Source organism: Lactuca serriola, chromosome 9 (assembly GCF_051521515.1).
Source record: "Lactuca serriola cultivar US96UC23 chromosome 9, Lser_US96UC23_V15, whole genome shotgun sequence".
NCBI classification, from domain to species: domain Eukaryota; kingdom Viridiplantae; phylum Streptophyta; class Magnoliopsida; order Asterales; family Asteraceae; genus Lactuca; species Lactuca serriola.
Window position 1 is genome coordinate 44,985,064 of NC_136416.1, and position 19,685 is coordinate 45,004,748.

Genomic DNA, 19,685 nt, shown 5'->3' on the forward strand with positions numbered 1-19,685 from the left:
ATACAACACACCAAAAGAAATAAAAACTAAATAAAACTCAAAAAATAATAAAATAAAATTAAAAACAATATTCATTCATTCATTCTTCTTCTTCCCCCATGCTCTACTAGCTTCAGCCCTAAAGTTAATAGGCGCCCAAAGCTCCTCCCAAGTCGGTATGTAAGGTGATTATGGTTACATAAGTGGTGGGAGTTCAATGTGAAAATGTGAAGAAATCACGTCTAATGCTTGATTTTGGTATTGCACACCTCCATGAATATTATCCAAATAAAAACTAACCCGACTTTGAAATGATTTGGTTGCTACTCCTCCCATCGGTACATCTTGTTGTGGTGGTGATCCTCTTTCACCCCCAGCTCTCACGTGTCTTCTTCCCCTCGGCCTCGGTTACTCCTTCCTTCCTTCTAGTGGTCTTACCTCATCATCAGTTGGTATACCATAGAATCCTCCCATATTTACCACCACATTCTGTTGAGTCTAAGAGGTTGCGTCTATGGGCTTAGCTCTTCGGTCCATTTGTATACTCGGTCTTGGCCTGTCCAGCCGTGTTTTGTTTGTAGGGTTTAGTATATATATATAGTGCATGCATGCATTATATTAATTACGCTTCTTGATTATTTTTTAGAGATCTTGTACGGTAACCCTAGTACACCTCTACAGTAGCAATTCTCATTGAATTCTTCTGAGGTGGAGCATATTAATCATTCGACACTCGTTTGATTCATTGTGGTGTTTATCATTTTCTATTACTTGTTATCGTTTCATTGATATTTGATTGAATCTATCGATCTTAGAGAATATTATTCTCATCAATTGGTATCAAAGCAGGAGACTATGTAATACATGTGTGTCTCTTCTGTTGGAAGAATACTTTTAGGGTTTCCGCTTTTATCGAATCTGTAGGAGTCGTCATCTCTTCATTAACATTGTTTCTTTCTTTTGATAAAACCCTAATTCAATCTTTACAAGTCTGATTCTTGCAGATATCTAAAAAAGGTCATCATGTCTCACGATGATTCACAAAACAATCCGATCAATTTCTCCAATAACATTGGATCCACAACCAGAATCCCGATTCTATACACTCAAGATTATGAAGTTTGGACGCATCACTTTGAGGACTATATCGTTGGTTCTGAAGACAATGGTTATCTCATCTGGGAAGAAATAACATTGGGTCCTTTTGTTCATTCTGGAACAAATAGAACCAATAAGACTCAAAAGGAGTAAAACAAACTCTTAAATGATGTAGAGAAGATTTGTAACACCGTAAAAATTAGAACGATATTTAATTTTTCAAAACACATTTTCCAAACACATTTATTAACAAAATCTCATTGTATCATGTATTCGTTTCACCAAAATCATTTCCCAAGATCAGTACATAAAATCCCATGTGTGTGTGCGAATCATGTTGACGCCTTCCTGCGATCATCACTGGTACCTGAAACACATAACACATAACACTGTAAGCATAAAGCTTAGTGAGTTCCCCAAAATACCACTGTAACACATATATTAGCCACTCAAGCTATAGCTCTGCTGACCCTCTGGTCAGTGTGTCTCAGTGGGACCCTCCGGTCCCAACTCTCTGTGGGCTCTCTAGCCCTAACTCTATGGACCCACTGGTCCTATATCTGGAAACTCTGTATCATGCATATCACATATCACAATAACACACATAAATAGCATACAATTACACTGGCACATAACTCAGCAGTATACTAGCACATAACTCTGTTACCACTCTAGGTAAGTATAGTGAGAAGACTCACCTCAGATGTCTCGATAAATCTCTAACTCTGTAGCTATACGGTCTAGCCTCCGCCTAATCACATACAGTAAATACTCTTATAAATATAGCTCTCGACACTAGACTCAACCCTCTCTTGGCATCCTCAGAAGGGTAGAAGACCATTATACCCTTCTTTAGACACAAAGACCCCATTGTTGACCAAACTCTCAAAGTCAACAAAGTTAACGGTCAAACTTTGACCCGATTCGCCGAGTTCACTTGGGTGACTCGGCGAGTCTACGCGTGTCTACTAAACCTCTGGACTCGTATGACACATCGAGTCTTTCCCCCTGCTCGACGGGTTACACCTGGCATGAATCGCGGGGCCACCCCGACTCAACTCGTCGAGTCCCATTATGAACTCAGCGAGTTCCACCTTGAACTCTAGTCTGCTAATTCCCTCTAATTCACTGAGTCATTCCCCCAACTCGGCAAGTACTCACTGAGTGAACTATGGGGAAACCCTAACCCTACTCGCCGAGTCTGCTCTTGGTACTCGGCGAGTTCATGCCATGCTTGAGCTCAAATGAGCTCCTGAGGTCAGATCCGTTCCTCTAACTCATAGATCTGGCCTCCTAAAGCAATATAAACACGTAAAGTTTGGATCTTGATGCCCATGCAACAATCCAATGGCTCTATTTGAAGAAATGGCCTCAATATGCCACACAACACTCATAACTCTCCATGACACCCATAAAGATCAAGAAGTCAAGGTCTCTAGACCTCTTCGGATCCAGATTCGAAGCCTCAACACAAGAAGGGACCAATTGCTTCACAAATCTTACTCAAAAAGGGGCTAAAAACCCTAACTCTCAAAATTTACACCAAAACTGAAAGGGGATCGAATAGATACCTCAAGATGAAGTCTCTATGCTCTGAAACCCACAGATTAGCACCCTTTTCAGATTCCTCTTGCCTTGGTCACCTTCTTCTTGCAAAATCACCCACACAAGGATCAAAAACGGCTTCCTTTCTCTCTCAAAACGCTCACACACTCTGGGGTCTCTCTCTATCAACCGGTAGCCACAAATGAAGGCCATAAGGGCCTTTAAATAGGTTTCAAACCCCGAAAATTAGGGTTTCATTAAACAGCATGGACTCGCCGAGTCTACTAGTCGACTCGCCGAGTCCGGTCATTACGCCGGGTGGAAAATCGCGACACTACTCAACGAGTCTAAGCATCAACTCGCTGAGTCCCTCCCAACATCTCCAAAAATGAATGAATAAATAATGTACATGAAAATACGGATGTTATAAGATTCCTCAAGACGAAAAGAGAAGTTGTTGTGTTATGTTAAAGCCATGAGAATGATCAGATTTGCTTTACAGTTCGATACTTTTCGTTTGGTAAGCCCATGCATCACGGAAAAAGAAATCTGGGATAGACTTAAAGAACTGTATTCCACTGATGAGGACCTAGAACATTCTATTCAAACTCTATTGCTCTCTGAGTTCGGTGCTTTCCAACAAAAGCCAAATGAAAAACTTATTCAGGCATTCGATCGTTTCAACCATCTTTTGAGCAAGATGATCAAGCACAGTATTGGAAGAGAAGTGTTCAAACAAAAGGTCACATTTATGAATGGTTTAAGGCCCGAATGGATGGTTGGGGCATCAATTATGAAGGCTCATGAGCAGTTTAAAACCTATTCATTAGTGAATATGGTGGGTATTCTCAAGTCTCATGAAAGTGTTGTTACAAAGGAAGCGAAAGTGGTGTCTAGTATGGGATCCTTAGCCCTTCTCTCAAAGGCAAAGAATGTGGCAGAAGATGAAGAAGAATCAAAAATGTCAGAATGTGATCTGACAAGCGAAGAGTATGCAATGATGGTTTCCAACCCAAAGCGGTTTGATCGCAAAAAGTTCCCTGTTGACAAGAACCGAAACTGGCAAGGAAGCTACAACTCAGAAAAGGCGAAAGAGGAGATCAAAAATAATCCTCAGAAAGAAGAATATAAGAAGGAGAGAAAAATGGTAGGAGACTTCGGATATGATTGCAACTTCTGCCATGGCAAAAACCACTTTGCCAAAGATTGCATGTTAAGAAAGCTATCGGAGAAAGAGGGTGAAGATGATGAAGCATACCATATGCACAATATGGAGGAGATAAAGAAGAAGAAGGCCTCTAACATTTCTATGAATGCTTTGATTGTGCAGGAGAACATTGTTGATGATGAGTTCGGTGGCGTGGAGGTCTGGTCTACTGAATCTGAAGATGAAGAGGTACGTACACCCACGCATGGCAGGGCATTTGTGGCAAAAGAAGATAGTAATGAGTTTGCTGGGAGATGCTTGATAGTGATAGCTGGAGTGTCACAAATGAGGGGTTACACAACCTAAGGCGAGTATGATGAGGCAAATCAGAAAAAGATAATTATTTTGCTGCCAAACCTGTGAGCGAAAGGATCAACGACTGCGATCAGTTGATCAAGAAGGTACAATCCATTCTCGAATCACTTAAAATACATGTAACAAACTATGAAAAGGAATTAAACGAATTAAAATTCAAAATTTCTAGTTTAAGTGGAAGTCTAATGCAAACACGCCTCACAAATGCTAACCTAACCAATTAAATTAGCAGGGTGACATCCAAGAGTGAGGAGCGAAGGATGTGGATAGAGAAGACGGAGTTAGACTTAGTTAGAACGAGTGATGAGTTCATATATTTGCAACGTGACAATTTGAAGTTTTTAAAACAAAGGAACATTTTTTGTTTGATTGCTAAACATCTTTACACTAATATTACTCAATTACATTTGAATTGTGATATTGGAAAAAAGGTTCACAAAATGATTTTACCCTTTCTTGAATTAAAGGAGGATGAAGTCGACGTTGATTGCTATAATTGTGAATCCATTATATCATCAGATGAGGTTTTGGATGCTTGCAGGATTGGTATGGACAAAATTGAATCTTTTATTAAGTCCAAGGACCATAAGGACATGCTTAAGAATTTATTGGACGAAAATGACAAATTGAAAATAAAGACTGAAACCATGCACAAATTTGCTCATTGAGTACCAAATTAAGTTTAGAAAATAAGATGAATGTGGAAAATTCTTCTGAATTTGATGAGGACAGTGATATGAGTGAAATTTTTGTAAAGGATGAGTTTGACTGCTCTGAATTCCTCAAAAGCGAACCCAAACCGGCAAAACCACTCATATCTGAAAACTCAGTTGAGTTCGCTCGTATGACCAAAGACAAGTCCAAAGTCCTTAAAGAAAAGGTGGTTGTATATAAAAAGGTGCAAACAGTACCGAATCAAGTATATGCTACCACTGGACTTACCAAGAAGCAAACAGATGAGCTAACTTCCTTGGTAGATGAAGACAACGCTGATAGGTGTGATAATTTTTTTCTGGTCAGCTCCCCTTGACAATTCAGATGAAACCGTAGGTCTATCAGAGCAAACTTTATGGAGAGTCAATGGTAGATATATGGTTGGACCTCTTAACAAGCCTTCAAGCTTTGATAAGCCAAGTACAAGCGGTATTAAAGAAATTCAAGACGAACCGATAAAGGCATCAAGAGAGTCATCTCCAAGCGAAGTTCGTGAAGATAAACCAAAACCAAAAGCAAACATTCATAAATCTAAAAAACAACTTGTTGAGCGAACATGTCAAAGGAACAGAAGGTACCAGAAGAATCTCAAAGAGAGAAATTAGTTTTGGAATTCTCAAAACGCTAATCACGTTCACAAGGTATCGAATCCACATGTGAAAGTAAGCCCTCAGACAAACAAAGGTTCATGCACTCACTGTCGGTCTTGCAGTGAAATGAACCGAAGAAATAGTTTTGGTGTCGAATCAAGCAGTGATAAGAACCGATAGACCAGTTTTGTTCCTAAACTCCATCTTCCTCATCAACAACCAAAGCCAAACCCAGTCAAGGATATCAAAGGAAAGGGAAAGCTAGTCTCGCACTTTGAAGTTCATGCCAAGAAGACGTCAGCCAACCCTAGGAATCTAAAGACTAGTTTAAATGAGAATCAAAAACAAAAATAAACAGTCTGATTCAAATAAACCAAAACAAGAAAACAATAAAATCAAGGTTTTTACCATCAAAAGAAAAGATGAAACCACCTTAATAAAAAGAACATATTTGGTTGATCTTTCTATTGCAATTGCCTATCCTGTAAAAGGCTCACGAGGACCCAAGAAACTTTGGGTTGCTAAATATGCTTAATTTTTGCAGGTTATAAGTGACGAGCAGTTCGACGACGAATGGTACATTGATAGTGGCTGCTCACGTCACATGACGGGAAGGGGGGAAGAGCTAAGGTAGTTTCAGACCCTTAAGGATGGTGGATGTGTCAAATACGGGAATAAATTATATGGCACAATCAAAGGCTATGGAATGATCATAAACGGGGAATTCTCAATCAGGAAGGTAGCATATGTAGAAGGATTGTAGCACAATCTCATCAATGTCTCTCAACTGGTTGTGGGAACTGGCTTGAAGGTTTTGTTCGATGATGAAGGTTCTGAGATTGTTCAAAAAGAAGACGAAGATTGTCCTGTTAAAATCCAAGCGAAAAGGAGAAATGTATCCTCTAAATCTTAACCCAGTTCGAGGAAAGCCATTTGTATGCCTTTTAACGAAACCACACTCCAACGAGAGTTGGCTATGGCACTAAAGGCTCTCACATATCAACAAGTTGCTTATCGGTGATCACATGTGATATGGGAAAGCAAAGCCGGAAGAGTCATCCCACACGTGTTAACACAAAGATCATCGAACCACTTGAACTTCTACACATCGATTTGTGTAGTCCTTCAGCAATCGAAAGCATCGGTGGTAATAAGTACATTTTAGTAATTTTCGATGACTTTTCACGTTTCACCTGGGTTTTCTTTCTTAAATAGAAATCAGAGCCGATTCCAAAGCTCAAAGCATTTATAAAGCAAGTGGAACTTCAACTGCGAAAGGTGGTTAGAAATGTCCGAAGTGACAACGGGTTGGAATTCAAAAATCAAGAGTTCGAAGAATTTCTTGTTAATAAGGGAGTGTCTCACAAATTCTCTGCTCCATACACTCCACAACAGAAAGGCATAGTTGAAAGTTGAAACTGCTCTTTGTGTGAAGCAGCCCGAACCATGCTCAGCTTCGCCTCCTTACCTTTGTACTTCTGGGCTGATGCAATAGTTGTTTCCTACTATACACAGAACTGATCCTTCCTTAATAAGCGATTTTCCATCACTCCATACAAAATCTTGAATAATCGCAAGCCAAATGTCAATTTCTTCCATGTGTTCGGTTCAAGGTGCTTTATTTTCAACTCCAAAGAGAACCGAAACAAGTTCGATATAAAGGCAGATGAAGGGATTTTTCTTAGTTACTCGCTAACTTCAAAGGCATATAGGGTTCTGAATAAATGTTCAAAGAAAATTGAAGAAACCTACTATGTCACCTTTGATGATGATTACGTGAAGAAACTTCAATCAAGCAAAGGACCAACGGAGGAAATCTTTCCAAAATTAGGTCAAGTCTCGGTCCCAATTTCCAATCTATTTGAAGAATACATGTTGCTCTTTGATGAACCAGAGAAAGCAATTCATTATGAGACAAAGGCAGCTGACAACAAGATCGGCAACTTGAAAAAAAACACTCTTGATAAACCAACTTGATCTCTCGCCCCAATTGACGCAAAGGGGGAGATTGTTGAGTCTAAGAGGTTGCGTCTATGGGCTTAGCTCTTCGGTCCATTTGTATACTCGGTTTGGGCCTGTCCATCCGTGTTTTGTTTTTAGGGTTTAGTGTGTGTATGTATGTATGTATATATATATATATATATATATATATATATATATATATATATATAGTGCATGCATGCATTATATTAATTAGGCTTCTTGATTGTTTTTGAGAGATCTTGTACTGTAAGCCTAGCACGCCTCTACAGTAGCAATTCTCATTGAATTCTTTTGAGGTGGAGCATATTAATCATTCGACACTCGTTTGATTCATTGTGGTGTTTATCGTTTTCTATTACTTGCTATAGTTTCATTGATATCAAATTGAATCTATCGATTTTAGAGAATATTATTCTCATCAATTGGTATCAGAGCAGGAGACTGTGTAATACATACGCATCTCTTCTGTTGGAAGAATGTTTTTAGGGTTTCCGCTTTTATCGAATATGTAGGAGCCGTCATCGCTTTTATCGATGAAGCAGCAAAAGAAATGGAAAGCGAAAATCAAGGACCAACCGAACAGCCAGGTCCAAGCGAACCTCCAAAAGAAAGTTCTATATTCCAGGGGGAGGATTCATCCACATCAGATAACCCTGATTCGTCTTTCCAAGGGGAAAATCCATCACTAGCAAAGACCCATGATGTTCCATTCGAGGGGGAGCATTCTGAACCTGATGTTGAAACGGTCTCATCATTCGAGGGGGAGAATCATAATACGAATGATGATTCGGATACTCAATCAGAATTTGAAGAGGAAATAAATGCCAAATTGGATCCTGCCTATGATCCAAACGAACCTCCTCTCATAAAATGGACAAGAGATCATCCAAGAACTCAAGTAATCGGTGAATCATCTGAGGGAGTTCTTACTCGGTCTCAAATAAAAGCGAAGCAAACTGCTTTGTTCTCTCAAGTAGAATTTTGCATGTTTAATTCGTTCGTCTCGAAAATAGAACCGAAAATGGTTAATATTGCACTCGATCACTCCGATTGGGTATACGAAATGCAAGAAGAACTCCATGAGTTTGAGCGAAATCGAGTTTGGAGATTAATCCCCACACCAAAGGATACATCTGTAGTTGGATTAAAATGGGTTTTTAAAAACAGAATGGACAAAGAAGGAAATGTGATTCGTAATAAAGCAAGGCTGGTTGTGAAGGGATATTGTCAGAAAGAAGGTATAGACGATGAAGAAACCTTCGCTCCTGTAGCAAGGTTAGAATCAGTGTGAATCTTTCTGGCATATGTTACACACAAAAAATTTGAAGTATTTCAATTGGATGTCAAGTGTGCCTTCCTGAATGGAGAACTAGAGGAGACTGTATATGTTGAGCAACCACTGGGTTTCGTGAACGAAAGGTATCCTGATCATTGTTATATACTGGATAAATTCGTCTATGGTTTGAAGCAAGCTCCTAGAGCCTGGTATGAGACCCTTACTCGATTTCTAAAAATGTCCAAGTTTAAACAAGGTTCGATTGACCCAACCTTCTTTCGCATGAAAGAGGGTGACCACTTAATGATCGTCCAAATTTTCATCGATGACATCGTCTTCGGTTCCACGAATCCCAGCCTAACAGCTGAATTCAAGAAGTTGATGGAGACTAAGTTTGACATGAGCTCAATGGTTCCAATTAACTTTTTCCTTGGCTTGAATATTAGACTGGGACCCGAAGGCATATTTATCAATCAGGAGGCTTACACGAAGACCTTACTAGCTAAGTTTGGCATGATGGGAGATTCCAAAGTAAAGGTTCCTATGGCATTTGGAACGAAGTTAACGCCATCTTTGGAGAAACCGGCTGTTGATATGACTTTCTATCGGAAAATGATAGGTTCTCATATGTATCTAACAGCTAGTAGACCAGATATTATGTTTTCCATTTGTTACTTTGCCAGGTTCCAAGCTATTCCGCGAGAACCTCGTATGGTGGCTGTTAAGAACATCTTCAGATATTTGAAGCGACCCTTGTCTCTCAGTCTGTGGTATCCTGCTAAATTAGGATTTTTCATTCAAGCATTCTCTGATGCTGATATTGGAGGATGCGGTTTGGACTGAAAGAGCACTACGGGCGCATGTCAATTCATTGATGGTAAACTCGTCAGTTGGCAGTCCAAGAAACAAACATGTGTTTCACTCTCTACAGCCAAAGCTGAATATATTGGTGCAGCATCTTACACTTCCTAGGTCATTTGGATCCAAAGCCAATTGAGAGATTATGGCCTGAATATGAAGAAGATTCCTCTTTATTGCGACTTTGAAAGCGCCATCAGGATCTGTCATAATCCAATGCAGCATTCCAAGACAAATCACATAGCACTGAGATATCACTTCATCAAGGATCACGTAGAAGATGGGAAAGTTGAAATTCACTTCGTTCGGTCCTCTGATCAATTGGCTGACATCTTTACTAAGGCCTTACCTGAAGCATCGTTTAATAAAATACTACGAGGCTTAGGAATGATGGAAGCTGGGTCAGTTCCAAAACCACACTCATTTCATTAAGTATAACTTTCTCTTTCGCTTTCTTAAATTTCTCCAACAACCGAAATGAACCAAACGCTTGGTCTATTTCGGCTCCTGATTTTTCGGGAACCGAAATGAACTGAAGGCTCAGTCTATTTCGCCTCTTACAGTTTTTCAAAGCGAGCGATTGTTTCATCTTATGTTTGGAACTTACATATCCTTTGTATACTATGTATATCTTTTTCTTACTCTACTTTATGTCTTCAGTTAATTTCCAAAATCCAAAAATATTTTTTTCTGTTTTCCTTTTTTTCAGAATTTCTAAAATCAACAAAAATATTTTCTTTTTACTTAGTTTAATTATTTTTTTTCTTCTCGAATAATTCGAAAATTCCAAAATATTATATTTAAGTATCATAGATGCACTTACGTGATGGAGCTGGGGCAGGTATAACACTTCTTATCTATGTACTAGTTAAGTGTCCCTAGAAGCATGCTGTTGCATGTCGACCGAAGCCTCCAATACTTTGAGTGAAGCCTTACTAATTCGATATATACAAATAGTTTCTTCCCAATAAGGCTGATAAAATCACTCAAATCATAAGCTACATTACTCTTGTCACATTGAGTTAAGAGTTATCTGCTTGGTCCGTCTTTAATAGCAGAGGTACTTTCGGTTCTTTAACCACCTATTCTTATTTCTCCATCTCATTTCGGTTCATAATCGTAACCCTTGAGACTCTCAGCATTTACCACTGAGGTTTATGGTTACACAACATCTGTGTTGATGATCTTAGTTTCTTTTCACCACATGCTAAGTGAGACCCGAAATCCAATGCCTTAAACGAATTGATGGTGAACACTCCAAAGTTCTAGTTTTTCACCCATGAAGTAACGAAACCACTTTGACGGTCTGTACCTTGAAAAAAATTTGTGTGATCTTTACGAATTTGTCTAACACCAAGACTTTTCTTCCCAAAAGATCCAATTTTATTTTTAAAGATTTCAACATATTAATCGCCAAGTCACTGAATATATATTATCAAACCTACTTTTTTCATAGGCCACACTGGTCTCATAAGTACTTCATCCAACTTTCGGTCTTATGTCAAGTACTGAAGTTCGGTTGAAGCTAAGCCACCCCTTACAGCTTAAATTTGAAAAAGAGGCCTTTCAATGTTTCTTAATAAACATTTGATTGTATTTCAACACAGACAATTATAAGTCTCTCTTGACTTTGAAGGAAGCGATTCGTGTCCGGGATCCATAGTTTCGTGTCAAAATAGACATCACTTAAATCCCAAAAATACTTAGCTTTATTTCTTTTCTATTGGCACACTCTTGCACGAAGATCTTTATGATTCTCCCAATTCTTGTTCGTAGTACTAATGGTAATTTTTCAGATTTGATGCTTCGGTTGTAAATGCTATCGTGGTACACTATGTTACGGCGTAAACATCGACAGCCAAATATGAAGCGAAAGGGTTTGTCACGGTTCAAAAAAAGGATTTGAAACGTTTTCGAAGTTGGAAAGGCGGTAACAAGATAAGATTTCAAACCGAGTCATTGGATAAGCTTTGCAACGGGTGCGTGAATGTCAAACGGTTCCTAACATCACGTCGTCCTCCTAGGGAAACACAGTTGTCAAATCGCGCTTTTATAGGCGCCGATTCAGAAGATCGTAGCATCATTACTACATATTATTTCTCTCTCTTGGGAATGGTATATAAGGTTCTCTCACACTCCTTGTACCCCTTTACCACTTCCAAACTCTCTCAAGAACACACCGCCGAACTTCTATTATTCATCTTCTTCTTCACACCTGCAACAATGGTTGAATCTTCATCCGTTCATGAACAAACTCCCTCATCCTCTCTGTTGACCATCAAGCCCAACCAAAACCTGATTATCGATCTGAATCCTTTTCTTTATGATCCCTATATGCTCCAAGTGGTTGAATGCCTCAAATATTCACCACTCATGATCGCTATGACCCAGGTGGAATCAGTTCCGATGTCTTTGCTCTCTTAAGTCTATACAACGGCTTCTTATGACAAAAGTAAGGATCACATTTTCTTTGAGATTTTCAATCCCAAAACTTCTGTCTCTAGAGTATGATTTTGCTCCCTCTTAAAGCTGGTTTCTAATGATTCCTTGCTTAATCCTGACTCCATCTCTATGACTCAACTTTTCACAATGTTTTATGATATGGGGTATACTGATCTTCTTACAACGGTGACCAAGTTCAAGAAATATTTCCTCCTATCACAGTGGAACAAATTATTTACGCTTCTTTTCAAGGCATTTGTTGAAAGGGTTGTTGCGTCAGATGGGGCTAGTAAGGCGTTCATGACCTTACTCTATGGTCTTTATCACGACATCAACTTGGACTATGGATCCATCTTATGGTCCTAACTGGTACAAAGCCTCAATTCCTCTTCTCGAAACTCTGAAATCTCCTATGGCAGGTTTTGGACCCTTGTCACTCAACGGGTCATTGAGAGGTTTAATGTTCCAGTCATGGTGGACACATTAAAATCTTCGATTGCAACTTTTCACACAACCAAGATCATTGTCTCAGATCCAACAAAATTCACGTTTGTTGGTTCCATTCCAGAATTGATGTACAGGTGTGTCACTGTCGAAATCAAGGTCATGGCCGAATATAGGAACCTCTCACTGACAAGACCGAGGCAATTAACTCATGAGATGCAAAGTGCACTGGATGCTGTTGATAAACTAGCTAAACGTGGGAAGAAGCCTGATCAAAAGAAGCAGGAGAAAGAAGGTTAATTCTCCAAAGCGTCTACGCCCAAAAAGCGTAAGGCCGAACACGCAGCTTCTTCTACTCCAAAGAAGCGAAAGGTGAAGAATATGGCAAGGAAACCGAAGGAAGCTTCACCAAGTGATTTGGATCACGTTCCTTTCGATCACGATCAAGAGAAATCAGCCAAAGGTGAAGATGCTCACTTTGAAGAATCACCGAGAGGAGATATGCCTCCATGTTCTCCATCTCCCGAGGTACAACTTAATGACTCAATTCTGAATCCTCCTCCTCCTCCATCTCATACTACACTTCCTATTTCCATTGCACCACTTCCACCGCCTACTTCTTCGCAACCTACCTCTACTGCACCTCTCCCTCCCCTAATCTTCACTCAAACAACTTCCACAACAACCACCACACCCGAACCTAGGGTTTGTGTCAACGTATTTGATACAGGGGCACCTACCTCAAAAACCGAAACCCATGTTACTTCAAAACCCATTTCCCCATCTCCTTCAATAGACTCTTTCCCAGTTCTTGGTGGAGAAGAACATGAACTTGAATCTTATAACTACAGCCCTTATAGAGTTCAAAGTGAGGATGATGATGATGATGCTCCTCTTACAAAGCGACACTTAAAAGATCTAAATGAAAATCTTGACAAGCTGCTTGCTTCATCTTCCTTTTCCTCCATATCCGCTTACTCGGATACTGTTGTTCAAGCCCTAATTGAAACAACCCTCAAACAGCATGATGAGTCTATCCAGAAGGCAATCAAGGTTGTGGATGCCTCCACTTTGTCCTGTAAGAAAGCATCAGAAGACGTAGCCCCATTTATTTCAGATGCTAAGCTTCTTCTATATTCTCTTCAAGGAGTTGCAGAGACTAACACCAACAAGGTTAACACTTCCATTGAGTCGTTGTCCACATCCCTTCAGGCTGAGAAAGACAAATTTGATTCGGTGCGAACCAGTCTTCAAGCCGCTCAAACCTCTCTTTTGTCCTCTATATCCTCTCACCTTGACAAACTTCAAGCTGACCTTGCCATGGAGAACAAAATTATGGATGAACTTGCTTATAATACTACTTTGCTTGAAGTTCAGTCTGTTAAGCTAACCCAGGTGAATAAGGAGATTGATTCTCTAAAGTCGGAGCGAGTTGTCATCAAGAGTTGTGTTTCTGATGTCTTCGCCATTCTCTTCAATCTGGTCAATGCCCATGATTCGGTTGTAACTCTCTCATATAGAAACCACTTGACTAAGAAGTTTCTTCCTTCTTTCGAAATTTTGAGCCGAATTGAGGGTGTTACGGAGCTGATTGTTTCTCCGCGACAAGGGGGAGAAGATCTGCAAAACCCTCCCAAACAATCTTCTACAATTCTGAATGTCACCACTAAACCGAAGGGTAATGAAGCTTCGGTCTAGTGTGAAGGACAAAGGGAAGGGCATTATGGGCCAGAGTACTGAAGAAGAGGAAACTGAAGAAGAAAGGGAGAAAAGAGAGAAAGATGCTCATGACACCTTGGTTTGTAGACAAGCTCTCTTTCCACTGTGGTCATCGGCGAAATTGATCAAGGAAGCGATTGAGTCCCCTAGCACTCATTGGCTTGAACCAGTCATTTCTTTTGACTATGAGAATACAATGGATTCTCAGTTTAACATGCCTATCACCCGAAAAGCCTTTGTATTTCACTGTTTTGATTCAATTGTCAACGTTCCTTCTCTTGATCCGAAGGTTGACCGAGAACTAATCAACTACTATCTTGAATTCTCTCAACCACAATACTTGATGTGGAGCGCTCAAAAGATTACATCAGTTAAGGTATTGAAACCGACTCCTGTGGGTTCGTTTATAAATGTCAAATTCAAAGTGACCGAAGGATCAAACAATTCGGTCCATATGATCTCATTGGCCGATCTACCAAATCTGAATCCACTTGATTGGATCCTTCTCAACAACATCTTGCTCACTAATCAACAGCAGTATGAGCCGATTATTGATCATATCAAGAGGATGTTAGCCTCTTACATCATGGAGGTTGTGAAGATGGATCAAGAGATTGCAAGTGTTTTAAGGAAGAAGCCAACTATCAAACCGATTGGGAAGACTGGCGATGTGAACAGAATGCGGATGGACAAAATCGATTCAAAATATAACATCGTCATGTTCATTAGAGGCGAAGGTCAAAAGTTTGTGTTCGCTCTCGAGGATAAACACCTATTCTCCACTACATGTTTGGAGCATATTATTCATATCATACACATGTGTAAACTGAATAGTGAAAGTGATAAGAAGAGATTTACGGATATGCTTCGGTGGTACATTTTGTTTCGCCAAACTCTTCTTGCCATCATACCGATGTTATTCAAGACGGTGAAGAAAATCACTCTTGCTAAACCAACTTGATCTCTCACCCCAATTGACGCAAAGGGGGAGCTTGTTGAGTCTAAGAGGTTGCGTATATGGGCTTAGCTCTTCGGTCCATTTGTATACTCGGTCTGGGCCTGTCCAGCCGTGTTTTGTCCTTAGGGTTTAGTATATATATAGTGCATGCATGCATTATACTAATTACGTTTCTTGATTATTTTTTAGAGATCTTGTATTGTAACCCTAGCACACCTCTATAGTAGCAATTCTCATTGAATTCTTCTGAGGTGGAGCATATTAATCATTTGACACTCGTTTGATTCATTGTGGTGTTTATCGTTTTCTGTTACTTGTTATTGTTTCATTGATATCCGATTTTATCTATCGATCTTAGAGAATGTTATTCTCATCACATTCATTGACTGCAAATAGCGTAAAAGAATATCATTCCCCTCAATGCATGTCAATGTACGAGTCAACCCCGGGATAAATACACCATAAGATTTTGCCAACCGGGCTACGAAATGTCCACCCACGATCGGACTTCATGTCCTTGAATTAACTGCTTGCTCCCCCAAATATTGAGCAAGAAAATAAGGGATGTTGCAGTAAACTTTGGGTGCCAATATACGCCAAAGTAAGAATAGATTGAGTCTTATCACTTTGTCGCGATGTTTCTTGTGATTTATCGAAAATGTAACAAGCTGGTGGATGAGTTGGTGATGGGAGACCGGATGTGACTTTCTTGAGATATACCTGAATTTAAATTTCCTTTTGCAATTGTCGTCAAAAACCCATAATTATCTACCCCTCGGAATAATATTGTGCATTCGATCGCAAAAAATAAATAAAATTAAGGTGACACGGCTTCATGCTGCTCATACAAACCCATACTCCATGCTAACTCATCTAGACTGCATTCCCAATATTGACCTCCAATTAAGAACACTAGTTCATTTGCGTATTGAGGATCCATCGTATTTCCTTCAAAAGACACGATTGAAACAAAATTCGACACATACCTCCTTGTAGATAGGATCCTTGAAGAAAAATAAGTTCCTCCAACCATTTCATTTAAATGCAACAACATCTCCCACAAATAACCTTATAAGATATGGGTTTAGTCTCTCCAAGATTCCAATTTTATTTAACTTATCCTAATCGATTGTTAGTGAAATAGAAAACTCTCTGTCGTGTAGCCACCCCAATAGGTTGGTGTAGTTGATCAAAATCTCACGAGGAAGGCCGTTTGGAAATTTGTAAAACAAGTGAAGGTTGGATAACTCACCTCGGGATTGTTGAGTAGCAATTAAGTAAATATAAAATAAAACGGGTCTGTTGTTCTAGCTCTCATGTCGTGAGAATTGAACCCTCACGTCGTGAGTTCAGTGCGTCAACAATATTGAGTTTTTTCATCATTCAGGCCAAATTGATTCAAGCTAAAACCAAGGGTTTAGTTTATCAATTAATCTAAGGCTATTAATTACACATGCAAACCCGAATTTACAGAAAAATACATCAAATTTTCTTTTAAGAACCCTAAAAACGAACCCTATTTTTCAAATATTAATTAGTAAGATTAAAGGGTTTAAGCATTTAAATCATAGATTTTCATAAATGAGGAGCACGAAATTAAGGAGTAAAACATTTGCAGTTGAAAAATCCAAGTGGGTGACCAAGGGTGAGTTTCTTTGGATATCACATCGTAAGTGGTACAATAAAGTGATAGTCAAATGGTTTTGTTTGGGAATAAAAGGGTACAAGTCCCCTCAAAATTCACATCGTGAGGGCATATGGCTCATGTTGTCAGCTTTTAAAATGAAAAGTGATACTGGATTTTCTTCGTTTCACATGTCATGGTAACATATTCCCATGTCGTGGGCATTATTTATAGTAAAATTCCATTTTTATTGTAAAAATCTCAGCTCTAATTTTTGTGATCCCACACTTGATTTTAAAACAGAAGATGCAAGAATTGTTCATCCTAAAAAGAATAAAAAAAAAGAAAGAACAACAAATAAAACTAAAAGAAAAGAGAAAAGAAAATGCAAACCGAGCTTGGGTTGCCTCCTGAGAAGCCTTTCTTTTGATGGAGTCGCTCCTTTCCTCTCAACGTTGTGCTGGTTGGGAGCGAAATCTCCATGATCTTCTTCATCTTAAGTCGTTTTCTCTAGAAAGTTGCAACCCATCTTCTATAAGCCTTCTTTGAATTCTCTTTCTTCCTTTGGTTGTTGTATGCATCGTGTTTTCTCTTGACTCCTTGAGATTTTTCATCCATGGTGCTCTTCTTTTTATCTTCAGGTGGGTTCCTTCTCTTCCACTTCCATTCTATCAAGCTTAGTCTCCTTACTTTCTTGGTTACCCTCTTCAACTTGAACCTGTGGTGTGGTAAAGGCAAAAACTTCAAAATTCCTGTGAATTGAGGCTCTAAGTTTGTGAGCTTAACTTTTTCTTTTGGTCTTTCCCTTGTTTGTACTTTTTCTTTCATTAACTTTTCCAATTCTTCAATCTCATTGACGTTATTTACCCCATCCATAAAGAATATTTCATCTTGTATCTTCGAGTTCTTGATTCTTTCATCAACCCTGAATGTAATCTCCTCCTTCTCCACTCATAACGTAAGCTTTGACTCTCGAATTTCTACCAAGGCTAACGTGGTGTTGAGTAGTGGATGTCCAAGAATAATTGGTACATCTTCACCCTCTTTCATATCTATGACCATAAAATCAATTGGAAAAACGAATTTCTCAATTTTAACCAACAATCCTTCAACTATGCCTCGAGGATAAGTCACCGAATGATTAGCCATATAGATTGCCATTCTTGTGGTCTTCCATTATGGAAGGTCAAGCTTTTGGTAAAAAGAATAAGGCATCAAATTTATGTTGGCTCCAGAATCGGCTAAAGGAAATGTCTTCGTTGCATTTCCAAATTCACACGACAATGTTAGGCATCTTGGATCTCCCATCTTTGTTGGTATTCCTTCCATGATGACCACTGAACATTGTTCATTAAGAACAACCTTGGACATTTTTTCTAGTGGTTGACGAGTGTCAAGAAGATCTTGATGGAATTTCACGTATTTGAGCATCTTAGCTATTGCTTCAATGAACGAGATATTAATTAGAATACCCTTTACTTGGTTGATGAATCTCTTATGCTCTTACTCTAATGGGCGTGCTCTTGCTCGAGAAGGATAACGTAATGGTGGCTGGTACCACTTGATAAAAGAATTATTTTTTAGAGTATGTTGAGCTCACAACGCGACAGGGACCTATTCACATCGTGAATATTGGGCACCAACTTGTTTTTCTCCTTTGGTGTTTGCTTCTTGTGACTATGGAACAGGCTGTTTCATGGCTTTATTTAAGATAACTAGAGGATCAGAGATGGTTTCTTCTTCAGTGGTTATGACCATGACGTCAGGATGTGGTTTTGGATCGCGATTTTTAGATGGTAACCATTCGTTCACGAGCTTAGTCAATTGCCCAAGTTGAGTCTCGATGTTTTTAGTGGAAGATTATTGATTTCTAATTTTAACAACAATAACATCATCATGTCTTTTTTTAGAAGCTTCCATGAATCTATTGAGCATTAACTCAAAATCTGGTTTCTTCTCGAGTGGTGCTTGTTCTTTTTAGTAGTAGCCTCGCTTGGTTTGTCGGTACTTTTCTTCTTTAGCCTTCTTGTTTCTTCATATGGCAACCATTCCCTCTTTGGCTTCCTCCAATCTTCATCAAACCAGTCACCACTAGAGTATCATACTTGTGATTTTTGGTTCCTATTCTCATCCAAATAATAATATTTTCTCAAGTGTGGTCCATTGCAATTGTCACAGCCTACGTGTATTAGATGTATCATTTGAACCATATTTGTTATCCTCCGGTCCATATTCTCGAGTTTAGCCATCACAGCTACTAAGTTATTGTTTCCCTCATCTCCACTTCCTCTGCCTCTTGTAATGTCTTCACGAGGATTGTGATATTCTCTATAGTGCTTCAAGAATTCTTCTATTAATTCCTTGAGTGTAGCAGGATTTTTCTTTTTCATTGGTCCTTGAGAATCAAGGAGTTACCTTGTGGTCACATTTACCCCATCATAGAATATAGAAACCTCTTGTTGCACATTAAAATCATGTTGAGGGTAATTTCATAACAACCCCTTGTATCTTTACCAAGCTTCATATATGGACTCGCCATCATTTTTTGGAAGTTCGCTCTCTTCTTGAGTTTTGCTATCTTTGAAGGAGGGTTGAATTGTTCTATGAATGTTTCACGAAGGTTGGTCTAGGTTCTAATAGTTTCAGTTGGAAGTGAATTCAATCAAATTTTTGCATCTCCATTAAATGTCACTGGAAGCATCCTTAGTAGTATTGCATCTCTTGAAACATTTAGAACATTGAAGTAATTTGCAATGTCCAACACTTCGTCAATGTGTTTGAAGGCATCTTCATAGTCTTTCCTAAAAAATGGAATATTATTGAGCATCGCAAGAGTGTCACCCTTGAGCTCAAAATGTGTAGCAGCTGGTATTGTGGGCGGAACAAGACCGGGATTGTTGTCATTATGCATTCTCCTCTTGTACTCCTCCATT

The 19,685-nt window shown here is 39.1% G+C and overlaps 1 non-coding gene across 1 annotated transcript; it reads left to right on the plus strand.

Annotated features, from left to right (window-relative positions):
• Positions 1-19,221: 19,221 nt before the first annotated feature.
• Positions 19,222-19,324, plus strand: LOC145077284 (small nucleolar RNA R71). The gene has a single exon (XR_013693066.1). It is a non-coding gene; the product is annotated as a small nucleolar RNA R71 (small nucleolar RNA).
• The last annotated feature ends 361 nt before the right edge of the window (positions 19,325-19,685 follow it).